Below are 24,645 nucleotides of genomic sequence, written 5' to 3'. Positions count from 1 at the left end.
ATGAGCTTTGTTACACAAACATAACCATCTATCTATAGGAGCACCAGGAATACTGAGGAATATCGACACTCAAATTTGTATGTCTTACAGAAGAACTGGGAGAGAAATAAATATTCAAGCAGCAACAATTATAACATCAAAAACCCCATGACCCTTTCTTCTATCTTCTATCTCAAACTGAGTTAAGAAATAAAAGTACAAATTCATAAAAGCAAAAATCTTGAATACATGTGATGGTTCTAGGGCATACTGCAAATATTTCATGGGCAGTGCTCCCCACAAAGAGAATAAAGCCCCAGCCCTGAACAGGGGTGGAGTCTTTGTGGACAAATCCTTCTCTGGATTTCTTTTTCCCAGATTTCTCCCACATTTTATTAAATAAAAATTAGGTTTAAATAAACAGTGAGAACAATTTTTTTTAGGAGGAAACAGTCATAAATGAGGAATCCTGCAGTGGGTAGCCCCACAGTTTGGGTGAGCGAGCAGAAGTACCTGCTTGGCTCTTGAAAAAGGAGGATTTGTGAACTGAATACTTTCCTACTGTTAAACCAAGTGCCCATTACCTGCCAGGTTCTCTCATGAACACAGGACACATTGAATTTTGTTTGCTTTGTAATCAAGCAGATTATTGGAATGCTGCTGGGATGTGGGTCCAACTAATCACATCATTTACATGGTGATGTGTTTTGACAAGGGGCATGGTAGATAAGGGACTTTCTGTTGAACCAGACAATGACTGTCCCTATCACATTAGTGGCTCTGCCTGAGGCAAAGCTCTCCAACTCCCCCTACCTTCAGCAAACTCCCTGATCATCTTCCAGATCTCCCCCAGAGTGTAGTTCCTGAAACCAAATACTGACTTTTTATATCCTTGCAGATGTTCAGAAAACCAGTGGACATAAACAATATTCTATGTCACACACTCATTCCATCACATTTGAACAGTTACTTTCACACAAGTGCAAGTGATGTGTATGTGTGTGTAGGAAATTCAAGATTCTTGGGAATCTAAACCAATTCCATTTTCCTTACTAAGATTAAATGCTCTAACATATGCCAGTAATTAGATTTCTAAAGGTGAAGATTGTTCTAAATGGTGGCAAGTATTGTTTCATTTATTTCAAGTTGAGATGCTTACAATATAGTTTTAGAAAATTGCATCATCTCATGATTGCCATTAAGTTGATAAATTGCCTCTTAGAATCTTAAAATAGTTACCTCTACTCAGAGAAGAGAATATGTATCCTCTAGAATACATCACAGCAATCAATATAGATTTTGTTCTCCCAAGAAATATAAGAAAGTGTGATGTTTCTTAGGGAGCAATCATTAAAAAATGTAGGGAAATTTGATTTTTGAATATTATAAGTTTCTAGGTCGAGTTGTTTGGCAGCAGATTCTTTGCTTCATGCTTAGCTCACTGTTTCTCTACCGTGTCACCAATGTGTTCACCATATTTCACGTTGGTCTTTTCTGTGACTCATCTGTTCCGCTCTGTGGACTGTATTGACAACAGATGAATATTAATGTGTACATCATTCTCATCAAAATGTTAAGGACATACAATAGAAATTGTTATGATTCCCCTTTTAAAAATGTTATAGACTTGAATATCTGTTTCAAGAAGATCCACTTACGAATCATTAATGTGAATGTTCTAGAATGAGATAGGAACATAGCATTAAGCTGGGGGCAGTTTTCAAATCACGAAATGTCATGAAGGCAAATGCTCTGTGTTGACGAGGAGATGTGTGTTGGGTCTGCTTCTCTGACTCTGAGCCGGATTCATAAGGAATGAATGTCATGAACAACATCTGGACCACAAATATGTTTGTAATTGACACCCGTGTATCAAGGGATTCGGCTTTGTCAGTTGGTCACATAGCTTGTCAGAAAGCATGGGAACTTGCCTAGCTTATTTTCAGACTTTGGCTGCTGATCTTTTGCTTAATAATCATGAAATTATTAGGCCATGCTTTGTAGAAGGGGAACTGAACGTTAAAAACTTTCAGTCTCTTTCATCACGGTTGTATTCAAGCCTGATACCAAAGCCAGAGCTAAGGGCAAATATTTGCAAAGAAACTTCCATTGGTGAGGGAGTAAACATTCTGCTTTGGAGTGGAAGATTTGGTGTCGGGAGGAAATGAGAAGCGGTGTTTGACAGAAAAATAGTAGGCATTGAACAGCTAGAACCGAACGGAAGCCAAAAGGAAGCAGATGCCAGGACTATTAAAAACATGGGAATAAAAAGAGAAGAAGGCAAGAACATAGGACTGTGAAGTGGGATTGGCTTGAGAATTTGTACCTTAGCCAAGGTGGCTGGGGGGAACCACACTCTCTTGAGCTTTGAAGTTGCCATTCCCCAAATTTACAGTTGTCTTCTTTTAGCTGACCATGAGAGTCTGTTTCATATCTTGGGAATCCAGAGCCCATATTAGTTGGGAACATGATATTTCTCCATATCTGTTCAGGAGACAGTCACATCATGTGGTTGGAGTAAGAGCCTTGATTCATTCGAAATCCCACACATACTAGCTGGGGTCCTGAAGGTCTAGAGAAGCTGATGACCAAAAGTTAGGGGATTGATCTCTACTGCAGCCTAACCATGGGGCTGTTTTCTCTCTTACTGAACTGCCAAAGTGTTCTCTTCTAAGCAATTCAAAAAGAAAGCCTTAGAAAACCTACATCCTTTCAAAAAGATGGTTGCTTGTGGGCTTCAGAGCTCTGTAGACATTTATATGACATCTTGAAAAGGCCTAGAATTTTCCCACTTTCTGTTGCAACTTGTTGCCCTTTTACAAAACTCACTGCTTGCTGTGTCCTGGAGACAGCGTGATGTCATGTTCTCCTCAGCCAGCACCCTCCTAGTCCTGCAAGGAATGGCAGCTCCCTCCATACCAACCCTGGGAAAGTGTTTCTCCTTTCCAGCTGTTGAGAAACAAGCCTGAACCATTTATCCCACGGTTGATATAATATGCAGAGCAAAATAGAGGAGACTAAATGCTTTGTTGAGAATAACCATTATAAAAATATTTTCTAATGCACTGTATTTTTTAAAAAGCATATGAATACTGCATTTGAAAGCAAGTTGTCATGTCCTGAAAGCTTACCTCTTGTTATGGAAAAAATGCAGTCAAACAGGAGTTATGGGACACCTCGGGGCCAACCTGCCATGACTGAATTCATGCTATTCCAACAGAAAAACTGATATGGAGGGGCAGGGAACAGGCCCTGGCAACCAGAGGGTGGCCTCTGTTCTCTCTCGGCAGGGATAACGAAGAACAGATGCAATTATAAATAGAATTATAGCCCAAACCAGGATTACTTGGATAACTCAGTCAACACAAGGTTTTGTTTGATTGAATTTTCTAGATGATTTCATCAGTGATTAACCTAACTTCATTAGTGAAGGGCTAAAAGGGGAGCCAGCTTAAACAGAAAAGCCAGCCCAACATTTCCTTTTTTGCTTATTTTCACTTTTTTCTTAATAGTAGGCATATCTCCAGTTGTTGGCTTTTTTTGGCTAGACAGTTCCATCCACTGTCAGAGCAGAAAAGATTAATCAAAAGAAAATGGACAAGTTGGAGAGGTATTCGTGCTGAATAATTAAATTATCTGAGATGTTTACCCAAATAGTATGCCAGGTCAGTTGATCAATCAGTCTCTCATCACTTTTGCTTTCATTTCGTTCCATAGAACATGTAATTCCTTCCATGGATCACGGGATTTCTTCCTGTAGTGATGCTCTCTTCAAAAATAAAAGTCGGGTGGGCTGGGGTTGTGGCTCAGTGGTAGAAAGCTTGACTAGCATGTGTGAGGCTCTGGATTTGTAAATAAAATAAAGTCCATCAACAACTAAGAAAATTATTTTTTAAATAAAATAAAATAAAAGTCTGATGATGCATTTCATCCTAAACCAATCTTTTGAATTATTGGTAGTGTACAACCTTTGAGAGTGCATTTAGAGGACCCTAAGTAAGACTGAATAACCCCCCTACACCCTTGCCATTTCCAAAGAAGAAGAAGAAGGAGGAGGAGGAGGAGGAGGAAGGGGGGAGAGGGAAAAACAGGAAGAGGAGGAGAAGAAATTATTGAATATTATACTGAAAAAGAAATCCTTTCAAAAGAAGAAGTAATTATTGAATATTATACTGAAAAAGAAATCCTTTCAAAAGTTTCTCTTGGTTTTATTTTGGGCAGTCTTATTTGAACTTGAGCTTGGAAAATTTATGGTAAAAGGATTTGCTATTTGGAAAAGACTTTACATTTAGGTAATATCATGCCCTAGATTTTTAACAAGACATATTGTTAAAATACAAATTATAATATTAAGAGTAACCCTTATTTTGAGCATAAAATTCTAGTTTTATATATGATATAAAAGTCCAGATAAAAACAGAAGACTTTTATATCTACCCGATATTTATTTATTTATTACCTTTATTTATTTATTTATTTTTATGTGGTCCTGAGGATCGAACCCAGGGCCCCACACTTGCTAGGCTAGTGCTCTACCACTGAGCCACAACCCCAGTTCTACCAGATATTTAATTATTCCCGTTTACTTGCATATTTGATATAGAAGAGATCATAGTAAGACATTTAAGAAGCAAATTATACGCTAGTGACAAACCTGTTAACCAGACCTCTTTAGGCCAACTGACTCTAGATGAAGCAACCATAACTGACCTAAAAACACCAATGAAATAATGCACAAATAATTTGCCAAGAATTTTAGCACATGTTACCTCATTCAAGTCTCGGAAAGACTGATACAAAAAAACTGAAGTTGGAGTGAAATTTCTAGTTCTTACTTTAGCTGACTTTTTTTTTTTTTGGATTAATGAAATTTCATTTCATTTCATTGACATTTTGAGGCTTCTCCTCTACTTTACCATACCTACCAAATGTGAAATCTTTGAAAGAAAACACAGTTGCTGTAATTAGGATAAACCTCTTCACAGAGTCTGAAGAATAAAATAGAACGGCAAAGCAACAAGGAGGCCTGTAAACAATAAATAGTTCATATAGGAATCCAGAGGCGGGATGGGTGCAGTTTGGAATGGGGCTTCAGTGCTCTGGAAAAGGCCTGGAAAAAGCTGCCCCCTGCCCCATTCCTCAAGCCCCATTCCTGAAACCCAGCCTCTCTGCACAGGCTACCTCTGAACTGGCTCTGGAAGCCCTGAGGCCACAGGCGGAGCATGTTCTGCCTCAAGATTAGCCCACAGATTGTGTAAAATGAAATAAGCCAGGCATAGAGAGACAAATAGCATGTGTTCTCTCTCATATAACAGTGGAAAAAAGTTGATCTTAAAGCAGAAGAGGCTAGGAAGGGAACAGGAGGGGGAATAGAGTGAATTGTGAGAACAGGGATAGAAACAGTTAGGAAGAGTAAATTCTGGTGATGTGCAGCACAGTCAGGTGTCTGTAGGTTTCAATAAACTATTATATATGTTTTGAAGAACTAGATGAGAGAAGCTCCAGGGATCCAAACATTAAGGAGATGGAGATGCTAATTACCCTGATTTGATCATTTTACACTGTACATGTATATTGGATTATCACAGGGTACCCCATAATGTACGCAATTATTATAAGCTAATTAAAATGAAAAAAAAAAAGTAAAATTAAAAAGATCAGTCTACTGACTGAAGTTCCAGAACATATGAGGAAAAAGGAATGTTATGGAAAAGTTACAAAATAAATCAATATTCAAAAGATGAATTTTGTCTTGATTATGTGGAATGGTAAAGCAATCTGGGAAAGGTTCCTTGAAAGCACAGCAAAACCCTAGCTAGCATCACAGAACATGGTGATGTGATCCCATAAAAGTTTAGATATACAAACTACAATGTTATGTTATTCTAAGTATAATGAACCGTATTTTGGCTATTTCCCTATCTATGGGGATAATATAATGAAAATATTTTATGGTTTTTAAAAAATTTATTGGATATATTAGAAAGTTTTTTCAAAGACCACTACTACAAACTTTGTAACAAGTATTAAATTCAGCAGATAACGAATGATCATAAAAATGGTCACTTCCAAACTGCACCCCCATGTCCTCTTTCCACATCTTTTAAATAAGATTTTATTCAGCCTTTATGAGCACAGGCTGATGATGGAGGGCAGTCACAGATGACATGGTAGCCATATACAGAGTTTGAGGCTCCTCATGTTGGAGTGTATGTTAGAATCTTGAAGAGGTAAAGGAAAAAATAGTGTCTATAAAAGAAAAGGTATGGTAACAGTCATCTCAAAATAAAATCTTGGAAACCAATCCAAATACATCAATAATTAACCACAGTAAATTTAAGCTGATTAATCGTATCTGTTACAAAACAGAGAATATTCAGTGTATACTAATACTGCCATAGCTTAGTGTATTGTAACATTTTTTACTTTTAAAATATTCCTACTTTTTGTAAGAAAATTTCCTTCAACTTAAATTGGATATCTTTTAAGCAACTAAGATTTTTCACAACACAAAAAAAATCTAAAATATTCTTTCAAAAAACTTTCATTATCTCCAAAAGATATACAAAAGAAAATGTATCAGGCTTCCATGATGTCCAATACCCAAGGAAGTAAATGATATCATCAAAATTCCCAGGGGCAAAGTGTCAGTTTAAAAATCTACATTCAGTTTGGGGATTTTTGATCTAGCCCTAGGTATTTTCTTTCCAGTGAGTTTTTAAGATGTATTCATTTTTATTTTTATTTTTTTAAAAAATACCATTTCTATTCAGACTTCTGGGAAATTTTGATTTTTGAAATTGTGACTATTGTTTAAGTGATAGTATACTAAAATACACAGAAAATAGAAAGAAGAAAAAATATGTAAGACCCTTAAAAATATTTGGAAAGTTCTCAATTTCTTGAACTACTTATCTGTTTTTCATCATTTACTATTACACCTTTTTCTCCCTCTTCCATGCACCAGCACACACACACACAGCCTGCAACCTCAGCTGAATTTTCTATCTCTGTTCTATTACATTGCCATTGACTTGGGAGAGCTGATGTTGCAACTGATCATAACTAGCAAACTGTAAATACCAGCATGGGTAGGATGCTACCTGCTATCGTTCCCACCTCTTGTTCAGTAGAGCCAAGATGCAGACAGATTAAGTCACCCCAAACAGCACAGAAAGCCCGGATGATTTCTTATCTAGGGCATTTGAGAATCCAGCTCCATAGACGAACATACCCCAAGTCTCCCCTTTGCCTTTACTGCAATGATCTGACTATACTGCTTCATTCATATCAGAATCATGAGCTTTTCTGCTCATGACCTTACCAATTAAAAGAAATGCAGAATAAAGGTGGGGTTTAATTCAATTTGGGGAGCCATTTATGAGACATAATACATTAGCATACTTGAAACTTCAGCATGCCTTCACAGCAGGACATTTAAATATTCAAGCACCAATGAACACACTTTGGAGTGTTGAGGCACATTTATATTTAGGGATTTTGAGGATGCTTGTTTTCCAACTGGTAAGTCATTATTTTCCTATAGGTATAGGGCACTGGAAACTTCATACATTTGAAATAAATAAATTTGGTTTGGTTTTAATGAAGAAACAACCCATGCAGTCTTCTTGATGTGTGAGTTAGAGTATTGACTAAGACTGAATTATGATTTCACTCTGCTGCAGCTAGTCAGGAAAACAAATTTCTGAATGTTTTGAAATACAAGCAAAGCTTACGCGTGACCTAAAGTAACTAACACAAACTTAGCAAGCTTCCATTTTCTCTCTCTACAAATGGGAATAATAATCATATTATTATTATTTATAGAGTTTTTCTGATGATTTTTTTAAACAAGTAATGTTTAGCATTTTACCTGCTATACAGTGTTCATCGTTGTTAAACATTAGTAGTAGTATTAGAGTTATAAGCATAAAATGAGATAAATGCTTCATAAACTATAAGTACCCTGTCAACTCTCAGCAGATGTAAATATCTCCTTCTGCTCTCTGATGGAAAAGCCAACTTCTGTTGGCATTGTAATTTTTTTTGAAGGCTGAGTATAAAACTGAAAAAGCAGATGTTATTTTACACATAGATTAAAGGATTGGGAATTGTCTTACGCATTCTTATTTTGAAAATAAAGTGGAGGCAGATGGAATTTCATATGAAATTATTAGTGAAATAAAATGAATTTTAAAGCATATTTTGAATGACTTATCTATTCTCCCTGACTAATTGTTGTGCATGCCTGCAAATGTTTTTCTAAATCTCCTTATTTAACAAAGAAATAACTCAGGATACTTTGAACCTTTGGTTCATGGGAAGGGGCTATATCTGATTACACTCCATTGCAGTCTGGTCCAGAGCCTAAAGTTAAGAAACCCAGGCAGAAAGCCTGCAGCCCCTGGCTCTCAGTGTAACCCCTGGCAAGTCTGAGTCTGTGCCTCTCTTTTCCTGTTGCTTATGTACTTCAAATGCTAAATGAATGAGGCCTCATTTTGAATAATCTAGAGCCATGCTATGCATGATAGTGAATTATTACTGATAGCAATAGTATCATGCAACACCATTTTCAAGGCCTACTCCTCAGTGAATGGACTTAGGAGGCAGTTTGTTTTTCCTTTCTCAGTGTACCTGAGCTAGTTTTCATTCAGTACATGTCTGCACTGACCTTACTCTACTGAACCATTCTCAGTGGTCAGGTCCAAAAGAGCAGCTCAGGTCCTTTACTGGGGATGGATCCTGGGGCCTCATGCATGCTGGGCAAACACTCTACCACTGAACGACCCAACTCTGCCATCTAACTCTGCTCTACCACACCCCCAACCCAGCTGTGCCATCTAACTCTGCTCACTCTATAGCTGAGAGCAGCTTGACTTTTCTTCCAGAACATTTAGGTGCCTGTGGCTGTTTGCATATGACATGGCCTCTCTGCCAATTGCTATCTGTGCGCACAAGCCCTCTTACATCTTTTGGTGCACAAATTCTTCCTTTTATTTCACTGCACCCAGCTCTGGACTTGACTTGGTTGAGTTTTTTGCTAGTGTTCAGAGTCTTCTCTTTAATTCTTAAAAATATGAACAAAGTGAATGCACTTCCATTTTAAAGGTTGTAACTGCAATGAGATCTTTAACACAAAATTTGATTATTATTTGAAAAGGCCAGGCATCACCTAGAGTCATAACCATAGTCCTATAGGGTTGGTGGGTGTCATTGATCTCAGTATGCAACACCCTTTAAGAATTGTTAGTTTGGTTTTTGTTTGTTCTTTTAGGTAACATGAATTTACAGCCTCTTTTCTCTCGGGCTTAAAGGGAGTCACTTTAAGAAGGTGCTACTTCTGGTGGGAATACCTCTAGCAGGTTGGTTTGTGTGATGGACATGAGCTTCCTATTTCATTTTTCCTCCCAGGAGCAAGAGAAGAAATAGGATTCCAATATTTTCCACTTATATGTAAAGCCATAAGATTTTTCTGGCAGCTACTGTAGTATTACTTTTTTTTATTTTTATTTTTTCATTTTGTAATAATCGTCATTGGAGCAAAACTGTCTTTGAACTGATCATTTGTCAAGACATCCTTGTTGTGAAGGAACTTTGACTATGTACCTATGCTATGATAGATACCACATCAATATTTTCCATCACTGCTTTTGCTTTGTCAGAAAACGTGTGCCCTGCTGGGTGAGTCAGAGGATGTTAAACTCAGCCTTGCTTCTAAAACTCAAAATAATTCACCATTTTCCCTTCAATGTAGTTGACTCATCAGTCCTGTTCCTTGTGCTTGGTTTGATTTGGAGGACTGAGGGTGGTGGGATCGGGTGTCTTCACTGTGCTGGGTGGCTTCTTCCCTTTAACAGGCTAAATGCTTCTTTGGAAGAAAAGTGTTGCAGGATCTAGTGCTGTGGACGTTCTGTTTCTGATTCTGCACCAGCTGACGTCTCTCTTTAAAAGCACATCTGTTTTCTTCCTTTCTTTTTTTTTCACAAGTTTTGATCAATATTCCCAACTCTAATTCATTCTTTTAAATGGTATGAAGTGTCTGACTTGATAAAAAAATGAAGTGCTGGAGCTTCCAAAACTCATCTTTCTTTTGCTATCCCAAACCCCTTCCCTTCTTCAGTTTTCTCTCTTCAAAAGAAACTGATGTCAGGAGTGCATACCAGTGAGCAGTAAGTAGCTTTATCTGGGTATTTTCTAGGTGCATCTTAGACAATATAAGATTCTGTCCCCTAGCCTGGTAGAACAATGGCATTAACCTTCCTAGCCTTCATGCTTCCCTGTATCAGGCAGGTGGCTTTCCATGCTGAGTCTGGGCCCCCTATAATGCCTTGGCTCTCTCTCTTGATCTTTTGCTATTTTCATGACAAAATGTCTAGACTTGTGCAGGAGAATGAGACTTAGGGGGAGAGTTGAGTCTGCCTGGCTCATCTAGCCAAGGCACCAGAGACCTTCACAGCTGCCTGACTGACCTGTAACTGACTGCAGGAGCATGAGGAAATCTCCAGCCACTGCCATAGCTGCCTGGCCAGAAAATAAGCTCCTTAGCAATTAATTTTTTTTTCTTTTTTCCTAAGCCACTGAGTGTTTAAGGTGGTTTGTTACTTAGCAACAACTAACTGATACAACTGTTAGAGGAATCTAGTGACTCAGCCAAACAGGAGGGCAATTCAAAGCCCTTCTCAGTATCTATGAAATCATATTCACAGACCAGAAAGGAGCTAAGCATGTCCCTAAGTGTGGTTGGACTAAGCACAGTATTGGGTCAGAATGAAAATTTGCAGCAAGTCTTTTAAGTGAGCAGGACAAGTTTGTTGCCTGTTGGAAAGTTTAAAACAAACATACAAAACAAAAAGCCTCCGGGCTTGTTTCCTCATCCCCTTCATCTCTATGTATTCTCTTTAGATGTTCTGTTAACCTCTCCAAGAGCCACCCAGGGGAATTAAGATTTTCAGAGAGACACTAGGGAAGAGCAAACAGACCTTTCACTTGAAGGATAATTGCAAAAGTAGTCTCTTACTGGGTTGAAGCAAATAAGTAGATGGGATATTTTATACTCTTGTTCAAAATCTCAAAGAAGGAGCATTTTTTCTCTTTTAGAAATTCACCTGAAAGTCTTGAAATAGTGAGACGAGTTCCCTAATTTTTACTCTCATAGAGCTTAATATCAGCTACTTTTAATATTTTGATTCAGTGACTGGTGTTTTGCTTTTGGCATATAGAATAGTATGTCTTAGGTAAAACTCTAATACCTTGTTTTGGTTGAAAACTTCCTATGGATATAAAGTTTTCACAACTTTGTCATCCTTGACCCCTCATTTATGAGTTGACCTGGTTTAGTGCATTTATCCCTAGAGGGCGCCATATCCTCACTTCTTGATGGTCTTTAAGTGTTGGGAGGCTGAAGGGGTTAGAGTGCAAGAGGGGAATATTTTGGTAAATCCATCAGTAGTGGAGGCTTCATTAGAGCATGATAAATGCGTAACTTAATAGGTACACTTTGTTTAAGATTTATAGCAAATGAGATGATGTGGTCCAGTGGTTGTGGTTAGTTGTTCAGTTCAGTTCAAGTCCTTGGTGGCATCGATTCAGAGCAGCCTGAGGAATAGTACCAGCAGGCAGTGGAGTGCTGGGAGCACCCTTAGCAATTCAGTGGACCTGTGCTCTGTGGTAGAACATGTCACCTGTATGGCCCATTTGACTTCGCTTTTCTGATTTGTAAGGTTAGAAAGTCAGTCGTGACTCCTGTCACACTTCCACCAACTCAGGGATTCATGATCCTTGGTATATAAGAGCAGTTCTGCAGTCTGGGAGAGGAAGTAGGACTAGTGCTCCCAACTGCTCATTCAAAGGAAATTTAGGTAGTTAACCCTGTGAAATTTTGGCCAGCCCACAAGAAATGTCTTAAATTTTTAAGGGAAAAGAAAATTGACTTTTGAAAATCATACATACATACATTCTCAAAGAAGAAATAGACATGCCTTGATGTATCGTCTTAAAATGTGAATATTGTCAGAGTCCTCATAAATGTTGGCATAATACTTGCTCAGGGGAAAAAGTGTCAACTACCCAAGATCCAGAAAAATGCCAAGAGTCTCCACTCAAAGGTGTGTTGAGTGAATGCCAAGTGAATAATGCCTTTTGGGGTGTGGCTTGTATTTCTAGAAAATTCTGTATTATATTGAGTCAGAATTGATCCCTGTTAACTTCCAGCAGTCACTTTAAGTCCACTCCTTTGGGTGATATTGAGAACATTGTATTTGCTATGAATAAACTTTTTTTTTTTTTTACTTTGTTATGTTTCCCACTCTACTATAAAAAAATAGTTAATAGTAGAGTCTCTCAAAGAACAGGGTGCATATCACCAAGCATGTACATAATTAGGCATGTACATAATTCTTTTTTTTTCCTTTTGGTACTAGGGATTAAGCTCAGGGGTGCTCTATGGCTGAGCCACATATTTAGCACCCCCCTCCCCCTTTTATTTTCAGACAGGGTCTTGCTAAATGGCAAGACTGGCCTTGAACTTTTGATCCTCCTGCTGCAGCCTCCCAAGTTGTGGGCCACCACACCTGGCTAGGCATAATTCTTTTTACATACAATTTGTAAGTGTTTGAAAACAATTGTTAAGCCTGTACAGGCTTTTTAAAGCTAATCTTCCTTTTTCAGAACTTCCTTATGCAGATTTTTCAATGTCATTATTTCCCTCATAACAGGCCTTTATTTTTCTCTTTCCTTCCTACTCTGTCACCAAGAACTCAACACAGTATTTAAAATGTCATCAATGGCAAGATAGGAGAATCACCTTCTCCTTTGTTCTAAACACCATTTTCCTGCTAGTACAACATAATATTGGATTCCTTGCCACATGCTGGTTTCCGTTGCAACCCACATCTTTTTCACCAAGACTCTATAAATCACACCTTTCCTTTATGCCTTGTGATTTGTTTTTACTTGAAGTTCACCTTCTTAGACTTAGCTTGCCTATGGGGACAGCATGGGCTCTGTTGTGCCAACCTTCTAATTCTGTGTCTAGCTTCACGTTATTTACAACCATATGGTCCCATGGCTTGGTCACTTGACTCATTCATGCAAGTGTTTAGCAGATCAGAGAGCCTGACTGCTCAGTGTTGGAAACCACCCTCGAAGAGTGTCCACAGAAACAGCTTGGAGGTCTTATCAGATGCCTTCATGAAATTCAGAAAATCTTTCTGTCTCAGAATAAGGAAAAAGACGGCACAATGACTATGACCGGATTTGGTCTCAGGGATCTCCACTGGTATCTGTTGACTTCCATTTCCTTTCCCAGAGTAAACAAACCTCCTATTCATCTTCACTCTGCCAGAGATGAACATAAAGCAAGAAAACACATTGCAGAACCTACTCACACTCCTCTTATAAATTCTGGGACATGGTGCATACCTGAGTCTCCCAGCTAGTCCCCACACAGCCTCAGAGCCATGCCTGCAGGCAGGTGAGTTCTCTCAAAACACAGTGTGACTTCCTGGGCTCAACCTAGGGCTACTCTTGCTCTCTTAAAACTGGGGACTTTGAAGGCTCCCTTTACCCTTTTCTAGTACTGATCATGAACAAGGAGAAGATGAGAGAAATTGCAGTGGTAGCCTCTTCTACTTGGAGCATAAAAATCACTATTTTAACTTCTAGAGGTTATAGGGGTGTTTGTGGCAGCTGAAGGACTCTGATGAAAGGTAATAAAAACTCTATCTCATGAAGAAAAGGGTATTTTTTAGAAAAAGAACATGAGGTCTGTTTCTCAATTCACTTTCAAATCGACTGTAATTGACCTCTTTTCTAAAATTAGTTTCATGAAGAGCTTGATTGATTTCAGATGCTTTATACATTTAATTTAATGTTCATTCTCCATTGTATTATTGCCCAGCATGAGTAAAAAACGATCATACTTATGATTGGGGAAATAAAGCAAAGCCTTTCGGGGCCAAGTGCAGAACTACCTTATCCCTGGGCTGGGAAACGAGGCTACACATGAACTAAATTGCTGATGGACAGACTTTAATGGCTCTTTTAATGCAAAAAATTGATTTTGGAATCAGGAAGCTGCTGGAAGAGGCTGCTCTGAACCTGTATCAGCACATGCTCAGCAGTCTTGATTCTGTCTGCAGAGAACAGGTGCTTTCTAGACTGCCAAGCCAGCATGTGGCTTTATGCTCGGAGCACAGGTCCAGAGGTCAGAAAGAGAATAATGATAACTGTGCAGCCCTGGCATACATGAGACTCCAACTTCTTTGAACCCTTCCAGCAGAGAAAAGTTCTCTGTCTCTCCCAGAGTGGTTTGGGAGTCATTGACCTTATTTTGTTAGTGTAAACATATATTATAAAACTTTAAGAAGACAATGTGTTTTGTAGTTTTAGCAGACAGGAAGGCCATTAGAGATCAAGGATGTTAATGGAGTACCAATCATGCTACTCTGGAACATTTAAAACAAAGACTATGATTAGATGCTACCTTTAAAACTAAAAGAAGTGAAGTATATTTCTATGTTTTAGACTTGTCCGTTTTGAACAAAGTTTCACTTTTTTTTTTTTAAACATGAAGTTAGTAACCTCAGGAATGAGTTCTTTTTAGGATTTTGGATCTCTTGTCTGGTCCTCTTTGAGTCAGCCACATTGCTAGGGACGATTCTGCTCCTAAGATCCACCCTGCTGGTGGAATGATGAGACAGCCCCCCACACACACACACCATCGGGGAGCTGGGCATATCTTTGCGTATGTTTACCCCAAATGTGGACTCAAAACTGAACCCTTCAAATTCTATGATTTTGTCATTTTTTAATGCAGAGTAATACTCCATTATGTATAAATGCCATATTTTTTTTATCCATTCGTCTATTGAAGGGCATCTAGGTTGGTTCCACAGTCTTGCTATTGTGAATTATGCTAAGTGAAGCTAGCCAATCCCTAAAAACCAAATGCCAAATGTCTTCTTTGATATAAGGAGAGTAACTAAGAACAGAGTAGGGACGAAGAGCATGAGAAGAAGATTAACATTAAACAGGGATGAGAGGTGGGAGGGAAAGGGAGAGAGAAGGGAAATTGCATGGAAATGGAAGGAGACCCTCAGGGTTATACAAAAGTACATACAAGAGGAAGTGAGGGGAAAGGGAAAAATAATACAAGGGGGACAAATGAATGACAGTAGAGGGGGTAGAGAGAGAAGAGGGGAGGGGAGGGGAGGGGAGGGGGGATAGTAGATTATAGGAAAGGCAGCAGAACACAACAGACACTAGTATGGCAATATGTAAATCAATGGATGTGTAACTGATGTGATTCTGCAATCTGTATATGGGTGAAATATGATATATCAAGAACTATGTAATGTTTTGAATAACCAACAATAAAAAATTAAAAAAAAAAAAAAACTGAACCCTTCTTCAACTCCTTCCCATTCTCAAAGAGAGATGGGATTTGTCCTTCTAACCACTTTTCTGGGCCATTTGTCCATACCTGTCCAGCCCAGGACAGACTACACTGATAGGGTCACACCTTTTCTGCAGTAGGTTGGAAGCATCAAGTGACACTGCAGGCCCTCCTTGGAGCTGTGGTCACCAGAGGCCACCTGCTGGTTTTCTTCCTTCTGTATATTTGGGTGTGAGTGTCTGTCCACCTGAGTGTGTGACCAGCTCTTTGAGGCTTAGCATAGCTATTGTCACCCTGTAGTGAGCAGACACTCAGCACTTTCATCAGGTAAAGAGACCTGAACATTTGGACAAATCCCAGCTACCAACGCTGGAATATTAATGACATGTCTGTCCATAAGGGACCCCAAGAAGCAGAAGCGCTTCCTTATCCTTCAAATTCTCAGAGAAAGTTTTGCATTGCCACTGGTATGTGCCCCCTTCTATTGAACATGCCCTTTAGGAATGGAAACATGGAGAAGAGACAGTTTGATTGAATGATATTGAGGATGGCAGCTTGTTCCTTCTTATGGGGCTAAATGGCTAAATGTTTGTGCGCGCAGCGTCTTCTCACAGTGGACAGCAGGGGGCGCTGTCTATGTGGAGAAATATCAGCATCTGGTCAAGAAGGTCAGATGCCGGGCTGGGGATGTGGCTCAAGCTGTAGCGCGCTTGCCTGGCATGCGTGCGTCCCGGGTTCGATCCTCAGCACCACATACAAACAAAGATGTTGTGTCCGCCGAAAACTAAAAAATAAATATTAAAAAATTCTTAAAAAAAAAAAAAAAAGAAGGTCAGATGCCTTCCTGGGCCAAATAGCCTCCAGTGTAGGAAGTACTCTTCCTCACTTCTCCCATTGTGTCCTCCTTCGTGACTAACTCAGATATCTTAGCCTGTAAAAGACTGCAGCTCTTGGCTAAATTACTGCCCCCTTGGATCTGCTGTGGTCTGAATGTTTGTACCCCCACAAAATTCACAGGTTGAAATTCTAGGCTTAGGGGCTGATATCAGGAAGTGAGGCTCAGGAAAGTGAGGCTCAGGACATGATTTGTTCATGAATGCAGAGTCCTCATGAGGGACATTAGTGCCCTTACAAAGTAGGTCCATGGGAACTCATTGGGCCCTCATTGGGCCCTCTGCCACGTGTCCCCTTGTCTCCACAAGGCAACATCTGTGAACCAGAAAGTGAGTCCCTCCCCAGATACCAAATCTGTCTGGCTTTGAACTTCTCACCTCCAGAATCATAACTTTTTTGTATTGTTTGTAAGTCACCCATTTTTTGGTGTTTGTTATAGCAGCCCAAATGAACTAAGACACTCTTTTAGTCAGCTTTTTCGCAGCTGTGACTGTAAGATCTGATCAGAACAATTTTAAAGGAGGAAAAGTTTATTTGAGGGCTCACAGTTTCAGAGGTTCTTGTCCATAGAAGGTTGGCTCCATTCCTTGGGGCTGGCGGTGAGTCAGGACATCATGGTAGAAGACTATGGCAGAGGGAAGCAGCTCACATGGTGATCAGAAAGAGACTCCACTAGCCAAATACAAATATATACCCCCAAGCCACGCCCAATTCCCACCTCCTCCAGCCACACCTCACCACTTCAGTTACCACTCATTAATCCCTATCAGGGGATTAATTCACTGATTGGGTTAAGACTCTTAGAACCTAATCATTTCTCCTCTAAACCTTATTGCATTGTCTCACACATGAGCTTTAGTGGGACACCACAACAGATACTGTCCTTCCATGCTACTTTGAGAAAAACTCTTGTCAGGACTCTGTTGTAGACCACTGTGTTCCTTTTTCCAACCATATTTCACTAAACCCCTTGCAACTACTCCCAACTCCTTTATACTTCTTGGTAGGTAGGGACATCCTGAAATACTGGATTACTTTGTTACTCCTATTACTATTAGCTAACTAACAAATTTAAGTTACTGACAAGAGACCACTAACTCTAATAGTCCTCGACTGCCCATTGTTGACATACAGTAGCACTAAACCTCCTTAGTAGTTTAACTCTCTAGTGAACATGTTATTAGCCAGATTAATACAACAGCTTCTAGTGACCGGTTTTCTTTCTGTCCATAGCTTGAGCACCTGGGCCTTTCTCTGAGGGGAAGGTACGCAAGGCACTGTGGAAAGTGCTGAACTTCTCTTGGCCTTCTAACAGGATACTTTGCTTTCCAGGAACTGTTTACTGGAAGTATTCAGGACAATAGTTACACCTTCCCTTATTAAAATAGTCGCCATTGGGTCTTCCTCACATGGAGCACACTATTCCACAAAAGACTCTCATAAACAAAATGCACATGTCCAGAGGCTACAAGAAACTCAGAGGGCACTATTCTTTTCTTGTGCTTTTAGAAATGAGCAAACAAGCTGTTCGAAAGTAAGCAGTGAACTGAAGTTGATTTTCCGTGGTGTGTAAAGCTAGTGTGTGTATATGGGAGAGAGACAGAAGAATGACCCCAATTCTGTTTTACAGATGACTGGACACAACCAGCATGGCTTTGGAAGACTCATCATGAATCCTTGGGGCCAGCTGTAGTTTTACATAAAAGTTATATGAAAGTCACATTCTTTTCCTCTTTAATACAGTATACTCTTCCAACTAAAGGTCACTTGCCAACCCACCAGTGATTGCTCTAGTGCTTTGTGATGTCAAGCAGGCTGCAGTTTGAAGAACCTTCAGAGGGACCCCGTTGCATTACACGTAATAAAACTTTCAATTCATAGCTGAGCTTTGCCAAGCACTTGGATTTCCTGTTGTGGACTGTTGGGTTGCAACTCTCAGGTTAGGGACTTGGAAAAGTTGCTTCTTTAGGCTTAATGTTTCTTATCTGACGTGACAGGCATTCCAACAGTCAATGCTCAGTTTAGACTAAAGGATACAGACACATGCCACCACCATTACAGTGTTTATGGATAATAATTTCCCAAGAGAGCTTAATATTTTATTTGCTATTTAAAGCAAAATATAAGTGTCAAGGGAATAAAGGTCTCTCTCTCGGCTCATGGCTTTATATCCATCCCTTTGGGTAGTGCCTGACAGAGGCCAGTATTTGGCTAATAGTCGTCACGTGAAGAGAGAAAGGATGAGAGTGAGAGAGGAAGGAAAGCTGGCACATCGACATCCCATTCAGCGGATCTTTGCTCCCTGGGATAACAGGGCCGAACCCGCCCTAACGAAGGTATTCAAAAGAAGCTTAATACTGCGAGTGGGGATTTCTAGAGCAACACTTTTATAAGAGAAAAGAATACATCTAAGAACTACAGCTGTCCTTTTTCCACATAAAAAGTTGCAAAGGAGGGGTCAACAGGGCCCCCTCTGATGGAGGACTGGGGTTAACAGAGAACAGGAGAGGAGAAGGGGAAAAAAAAGGGATTTTGAGCTGAACCTTGCAAGAGAATGCTGAGGCCATGGAGATTTTCAAGGTTGGAAGAGGGTTTATTTTTTTTTAATTAATTAATTAATTAGTTCAAATCAGTTATACCTGACAGCAGAATGCGCTTTGATTCATTGTACACAATGGAGCACAGTTTTTCACTTCTGTGCTTGCACATAAGGTAGGGCCACACCATTCATACAATCATACGTGTACCTAGTATTTATATATGGGAGAAGCTTTGGTGCTACTGGAGGGAATAGTGGTCAAGGGGAAAGAAGTGTCTGTGGCAAGGCCCTGGCAAGATGAGAGCCCAGGGCTAGGCTAATCGGGAGAACTTCCCTTACATCTGACACTGAGGAGTGCGTGGGGGGATGTAGGTAAATATTTTGAAAGAGCAGCACTCATACAAACAACACCAAGGTGTTGAGCCAAGAAAACCCAGATGCTTCTAAGACGTTTCGGTCGTGTTCCTTTGCTACTTGTTCACGCGTTTTTCTGTAGCTGAAACAGCTGACTCACAGACCAGCAGCAGGAGAGGCATACTCTGCAGGAAATACATGAAAAACTTGTAGTTGGCATAATTCTAAGTGGAAATTGGAAATAGATTTCCATTTCTCTAGCTCCCGAAACCCCAGGCTCCCTTGAGATTGAAGGTAATCAACTAAAACAGGGTGGTGGCCTCAGGAATGGGAACGTGGGAGCACATTTGACAATCACTAGGAGATCATCGGCAGGTACAGAACTTCACAGCTTTTGAATCCTGCACTGGGGAAAAGCAGACAAGAGGCAGCTGGGATGGCACATCTTTGTTTGACAGCATGTGTTCCTAGCTCTGTGCCCACACACCACATCCTGCTTGCTTTCCCCGTGGGTTCTTCACTCCATTGTGGCCACCGATCTCCCCTCTGGAATCTGTCGTCAGACCTAGCATCCTCTGTGGCTTTGGATCCCATTGCGTGTCTGGCGGTGGCTATCTTACTGGATTCTGCTTAGGGCCTCCTCAGCTTGTTATAGCTCTGGACCTCAGAATCTTGTGCTTGCCATTCCTCCAGTTACCCAACTACAGCATCCCACACTGGCTTTTGCATATGGACCCAACACAGACTGTTCTGATCTTCCCCTCCCGTTACTGCAGATCAGCTAGTTCAGGTGAGCTGTGCGCCTTGCATGTTAGGTGATGGCCACGAAGAGGAAAGCAGCCAGGATCAAGTAACAGCTGAGGGAACACGGCGCAGCTTTTAAAAGCAGCAGGACAGTCGAGAGGCAGAACTGGTTGAAGAAACAAGGCCCGGAGGCCATATGGATTTGGCAGTGCAGAGTATTTGGATGGAAATACAGAAATAGGCATTTGAGGGATAGGGTGGACTTTGAAGCTGGAGCTGAGGCTCTGGAGGTACCAGGGGTAGGGCAGCTACGTTCTTGGGAGACCACGTGAACCTGAGCTGGGAGACTTGTCTTTTCCTTCTCCTTTCCTTGATTTGAAGCCAGCATGGCTAGAAGAGCTTCAGATACAGTTCCTGGTCCTCATGTCAGCGTCTTTCTAAAACTGCAGCCTGACCCTCCTCTGCTTCTTCTTGCTCACCCCATCTGTGCTGGGAATTTGCCTTATTGTCTTCTCTGATGTCTGGTGACTATGTCCCCTCTCATCCTGAAATGCAGTCTTCCTGCAAGCCACCAACCCTCATGGGGAGACAAGTTCAAAAGCTTCTCAGGGCTTCTTATCACCTGGAGATTGGAACCTCTGACTGTTAAGCCCAGATCATGTTGCTAATATTTATTGACACTATTGTGCCAACATCTGGATAAGTGATTTCACATGAATGCCTTGTTTGATTTTCACAGCAATTATAGGGGTTAGACATTGCTAATTTGACCATGTGTCCCATTTTATTTATGAATAACCCTATTTATACCTTAGCATCATTTTTATTGGGACCTTCTCTCACTTTCAAAGGGTTATGGTCTGAATGGTCCATTACATGGTCACTTTCCTTGCTTTGGAAGAGTCCTCTCATTATCCCCTCCATCAACCTGCTCAACAGGGCATTGTGGTCTTCCCACGGGAGTTAACTGGGCAGACTGTTCTGGACACTTCCTGATAAGAGGAGAAGCAGATAGGATAAAGTCCTGCTGGTTTCTGACTTGATAATTATTCCATCTCCAAGTTGAAGAAATGGGTTTCGTGGAACCTCCTTCTGCTACCTCATATCTAATCATGTCTTCTCCAGCTCTTTTTTTCTTTTCTTTTTTTGTACTGGGGATTGAACCCAGGGCTGATTAACCACTGAGCCACATCTCCATCCCTTTTTTATATTTTATTTAGACACAGGATCTCACTGAGTTGCTTAGGGCCTTGCTAAGTTGCTGAGGCTGGCTTTGAACTCGCAATCCTATGGCCACAGCCTCCTGAGCCACTAGGATTACAGGTGTGCACCACTGCACCCAGTTCTTAGTACACCTGATGCTCTGGCCTCTGTGCACATGCTGTTTATTATTCACTACAGCCTTTTAAAAATTAGTGGGAGGTAGGACAGCAGGGATGGAGTGAGGCTGGGGACAGGATGCATTTGGACAGGAGGGATAGCTTTTAATGTTCTGTGTATAATAGTTGCTAACAATTGATCACAGATTTCAAAATAGCTAGCAGAGAGGATTTTGAATGTTCCAATATAAGGAATGATACATGTCTGAGGGGATGGCTATGCCAGTTACCCTAATCCTACACATTGTATACATATATTAAAGTGTCACACTGTACCCCACAAATATGTGTAATTCCTGTTATGCATATTTTGAGCAAAATCTCTAACAAGAACAGCATAGAGGAAGAAAAGTTTATTTTGGGCTCATAGTTTCTGAGGTCTCAGTTCTTAGATGACCAACTCCATAGTTCTGGGCCCAAGGTGAGACAGAACATCATAACATAAGGGTGTGGACAAGGAAAGCATCCCAGAAACATGGCCATCAGGAAACACAGAGAGAGTTCCACTCACCAGGTACAAAATGTAAACACCAAAGGCATGCCATGAATGACCCTCCAGCCACACCCCACCTGCCTACAGTTACCACTCAGTTAATCCACATCCAGGGGTTAATCTACTGATTAGGCTACACTCACAGTCTAATAATTTCACCTCTGAATGATTTTGCATCTTCTCACACATGAGCCTTGGAGGACACCTCATATCTAAACCACAGCAATTACTCCATGTCAATTTAAAATAAAAATGCAAAGAAGGCCAAATTATATCAGGAGCACCCTCATCCTCAAAATAAAATTGTAGTTCATATTTTTAAAAATGTTTTAACAAACGTAAGACACATAATGGTTTGGTATCGTGCTCTCCACATCCTGTAGCCATGTGTATACACAGGGAACTGTGGTCACACAGGAGCTCCTATATCTTCTCTGCTCTCAAGCCTGGACATCTCTCTGAATCTCCAGGTTAGATAAAGCTAAAGGAACCTAGATCAAGAAAGAACCTGAGACCATCTGTTCTGACCTTCAGTTTTATGAGCAAACTTAGACCCAGAGAAAGAGGTGGCAGACCTTGCTGGAAGACCTGGTGTCAGAGCCCAACCCTGTTCACTGCTGTTCCCACCATGTGGAGCCCTAGCAGACCTCCTCCTGAACAACTGCAAGACTTCCATTGTCAGTAAAAGAAACTGAAAGTTAAGAGCAACAAATCTTTTAAGTATTCTCATCCTGCAGCTTAGCTTTCAAAGAGAAGCTGAACATTATCTTATCAAGTTAATTTTTTTGAATATCACCCGTTCTTCCTGTTCCTGTTGGATTTAAACCTTGGTTTGCCTTCGTTTCCTTTCAAAAGCTCAGAGCTGGGCGCTTTGTACCAACCCTCCAAGGATCGGTGGGCTGCTCCCCTGGGTTCTGGCAAAGCACGTGGAGCTGACTGACATCCTCCTTTTCATCTCTTCAGTTGATTTGGAGAGAACAGTTGTAAATGACTTTAAAGACTGCCGTTTTTGTGTTTGGAAAGCAACTCGTAATTATAGTAAACTAGATTTGAGTTGGAATGTTTAGGAGGTGGGTGGTTAGTTCCTGCCATGATTCAAAGTGGAAAAAAAGCAAACATGAGAAATAAGGCAGAACAAGTACTGAAAGTACAGTCAATAGTGCATTTATCTAGTATCATCTGAGAACAGTTTTCACATAATGTTATAACTTTTGAAAATAACGTCATTTATCCAATTTCATCACTAAACTTTTAAAAATTAAAAGCATTCATTGGTAGAAACTTATCTAGACTGTTTCACAGATTTCTCTGTCCCCAACTATGGTCACCAGACATCATATGACTTTCTGGATGCATCTGTGTCACGGCTGCAAGTGCTCATTATCGTATAGAGCTGTGACATTGTCACTCACATTGACCTTCACCTCATTTATGGCTCCCATCACGGATGAGTCCCAGATACTGGGAGTATTGATTTCTTCTCTCTCTTTGGTTGGACTGTTGATCATGGGTGCCTTCCTTTTGTGGTTGCTCATACCTGTAAGTGCACTGGGACCTGCCGCCTGGTGAAAAGGAGCCCATAACGTTTCCTGCCCACCCCACACCACCCCTAGACCTTGCCATTCATCCTAATGTCAAGGCTGCCCCTTGCTTGAGTTACTACTTGCACATAACTGCACTGGCTTTGAGCCTTGACCTGAAGGACTTTTATTTGCCCTCCTTAGCATTTACTTAGAATAATAGTGATATTAATAAACAATAGTGGCATTGGTAATAACTAGTGAAGGAGTGATAGCATCTGCTCTTTATGCCAGTGTTTTATACTAAGTATCTTTGTTACAGCTCTGCAAAGGAGTTCATGTTACTCTCATTGGACCATTCAGAAAAATAGACTCAGAGAATTAAAGTCATGAAATACAGCTAGGGTTCAATCTCAGACCTCTAGTTCCAAAGCCTGGGTTCACTGCTCTGAATCACTTCTTAGATACCAAGTTGGATGAGGTACTCTCAATCCCACCCTCATGAGCAGTTCCACGCTCTTTCCGGTGACTTAATGGCCCAGCCTGCCACACCCCCTTGAAGAGGCTGAGTGCACACTTGCCTTCAGCAGGGACTCCAGTTACAAGTGCCTGCTTCTTGGTCCCCAGGCCTGGGCAGGTCAGCATTACAATGCTTCTGATCCAAAGCTGCTACATGTTTGGCTGGCAAGCTCTTTAGAACCCTGTGCAAGGAGGTGATGCTATTGGTGGCAGTCTGAGCACCTCTTCCCCATCACTCCCACCAGCTTCATGGAATGAATCATGTGCCATGTCTTTCTGGCTCTGCAAAAGTTGCTTATGTTCCTTCCCAGACTTGGCTGTGATCAGAATAGTTGAGGTTGCAAAATGAGAGACCTGGGGATAAATGAGGGATTGGTATGTTATTTCAAATTTGTTTACCATGGGAAAGGACTGCCAAGGGGGTTATGGAACTCATGTCACATTGCCATGGGAGCTAACTTCAAAGCCCAGGGAGCTGTGCCCAACACCCCCAGTCCCCCCATCATCCAAGGAGCTTTGTGTGTCCCTGGGTAAGGCAGAGTCAGGAAATACGAAATACCACTTGTAGGGGAAGTGGGGAGAAGACAAGCAGAGTTTGAAAATTCTTTGTTTGAAAATTCTTCATTCTCTTTTTCAGTGTGACTACATGTATTGAGCACTTATCCTGCTTATGGAACTGGACTGAACCTGTGGGGTGGGGATTATGTCCTGTGAACACTCATTCATTTGACAGATGTGAAAACTGAGGCTGAAATTTTTGTTCAGAGTGACAAGGGCAATAAGAGCTCCACAGATACTGACTTTAGGCATCCGCTTTCTGATTTTCTTGC

The 24,645-nt window shown here is 40.7% G+C and overlaps 1 protein-coding gene across 3 annotated transcripts in view; it reads left to right on the top strand.

Moving 5' to 3' along the window:
* Dock10 (dedicator of cytokinesis 10) overlaps nucleotides 1–24,645 on the top strand; it is a 234,253-nt gene that overhangs the window by 19,084 nt on the left and 190,524 nt on the right. The window lies entirely within an intron of this gene.

Source organism: Marmota monax, unplaced genomic scaffold (genome assembly GCF_021218885.2).
Source record: "Marmota monax isolate L192 unplaced genomic scaffold, Marmota_monax_Labrador192_F-V1.1 WCK01_AAM20220418_F8-fsc00041, whole genome shotgun sequence".
NCBI lineage: Eukaryota > Metazoa > Chordata > Mammalia > Rodentia > Sciuridae > Marmota > Marmota monax.
Note: the sequence above shows the minus strand (reverse complement) of the source record. Positions and strands in the feature narration are given on the sequence as shown.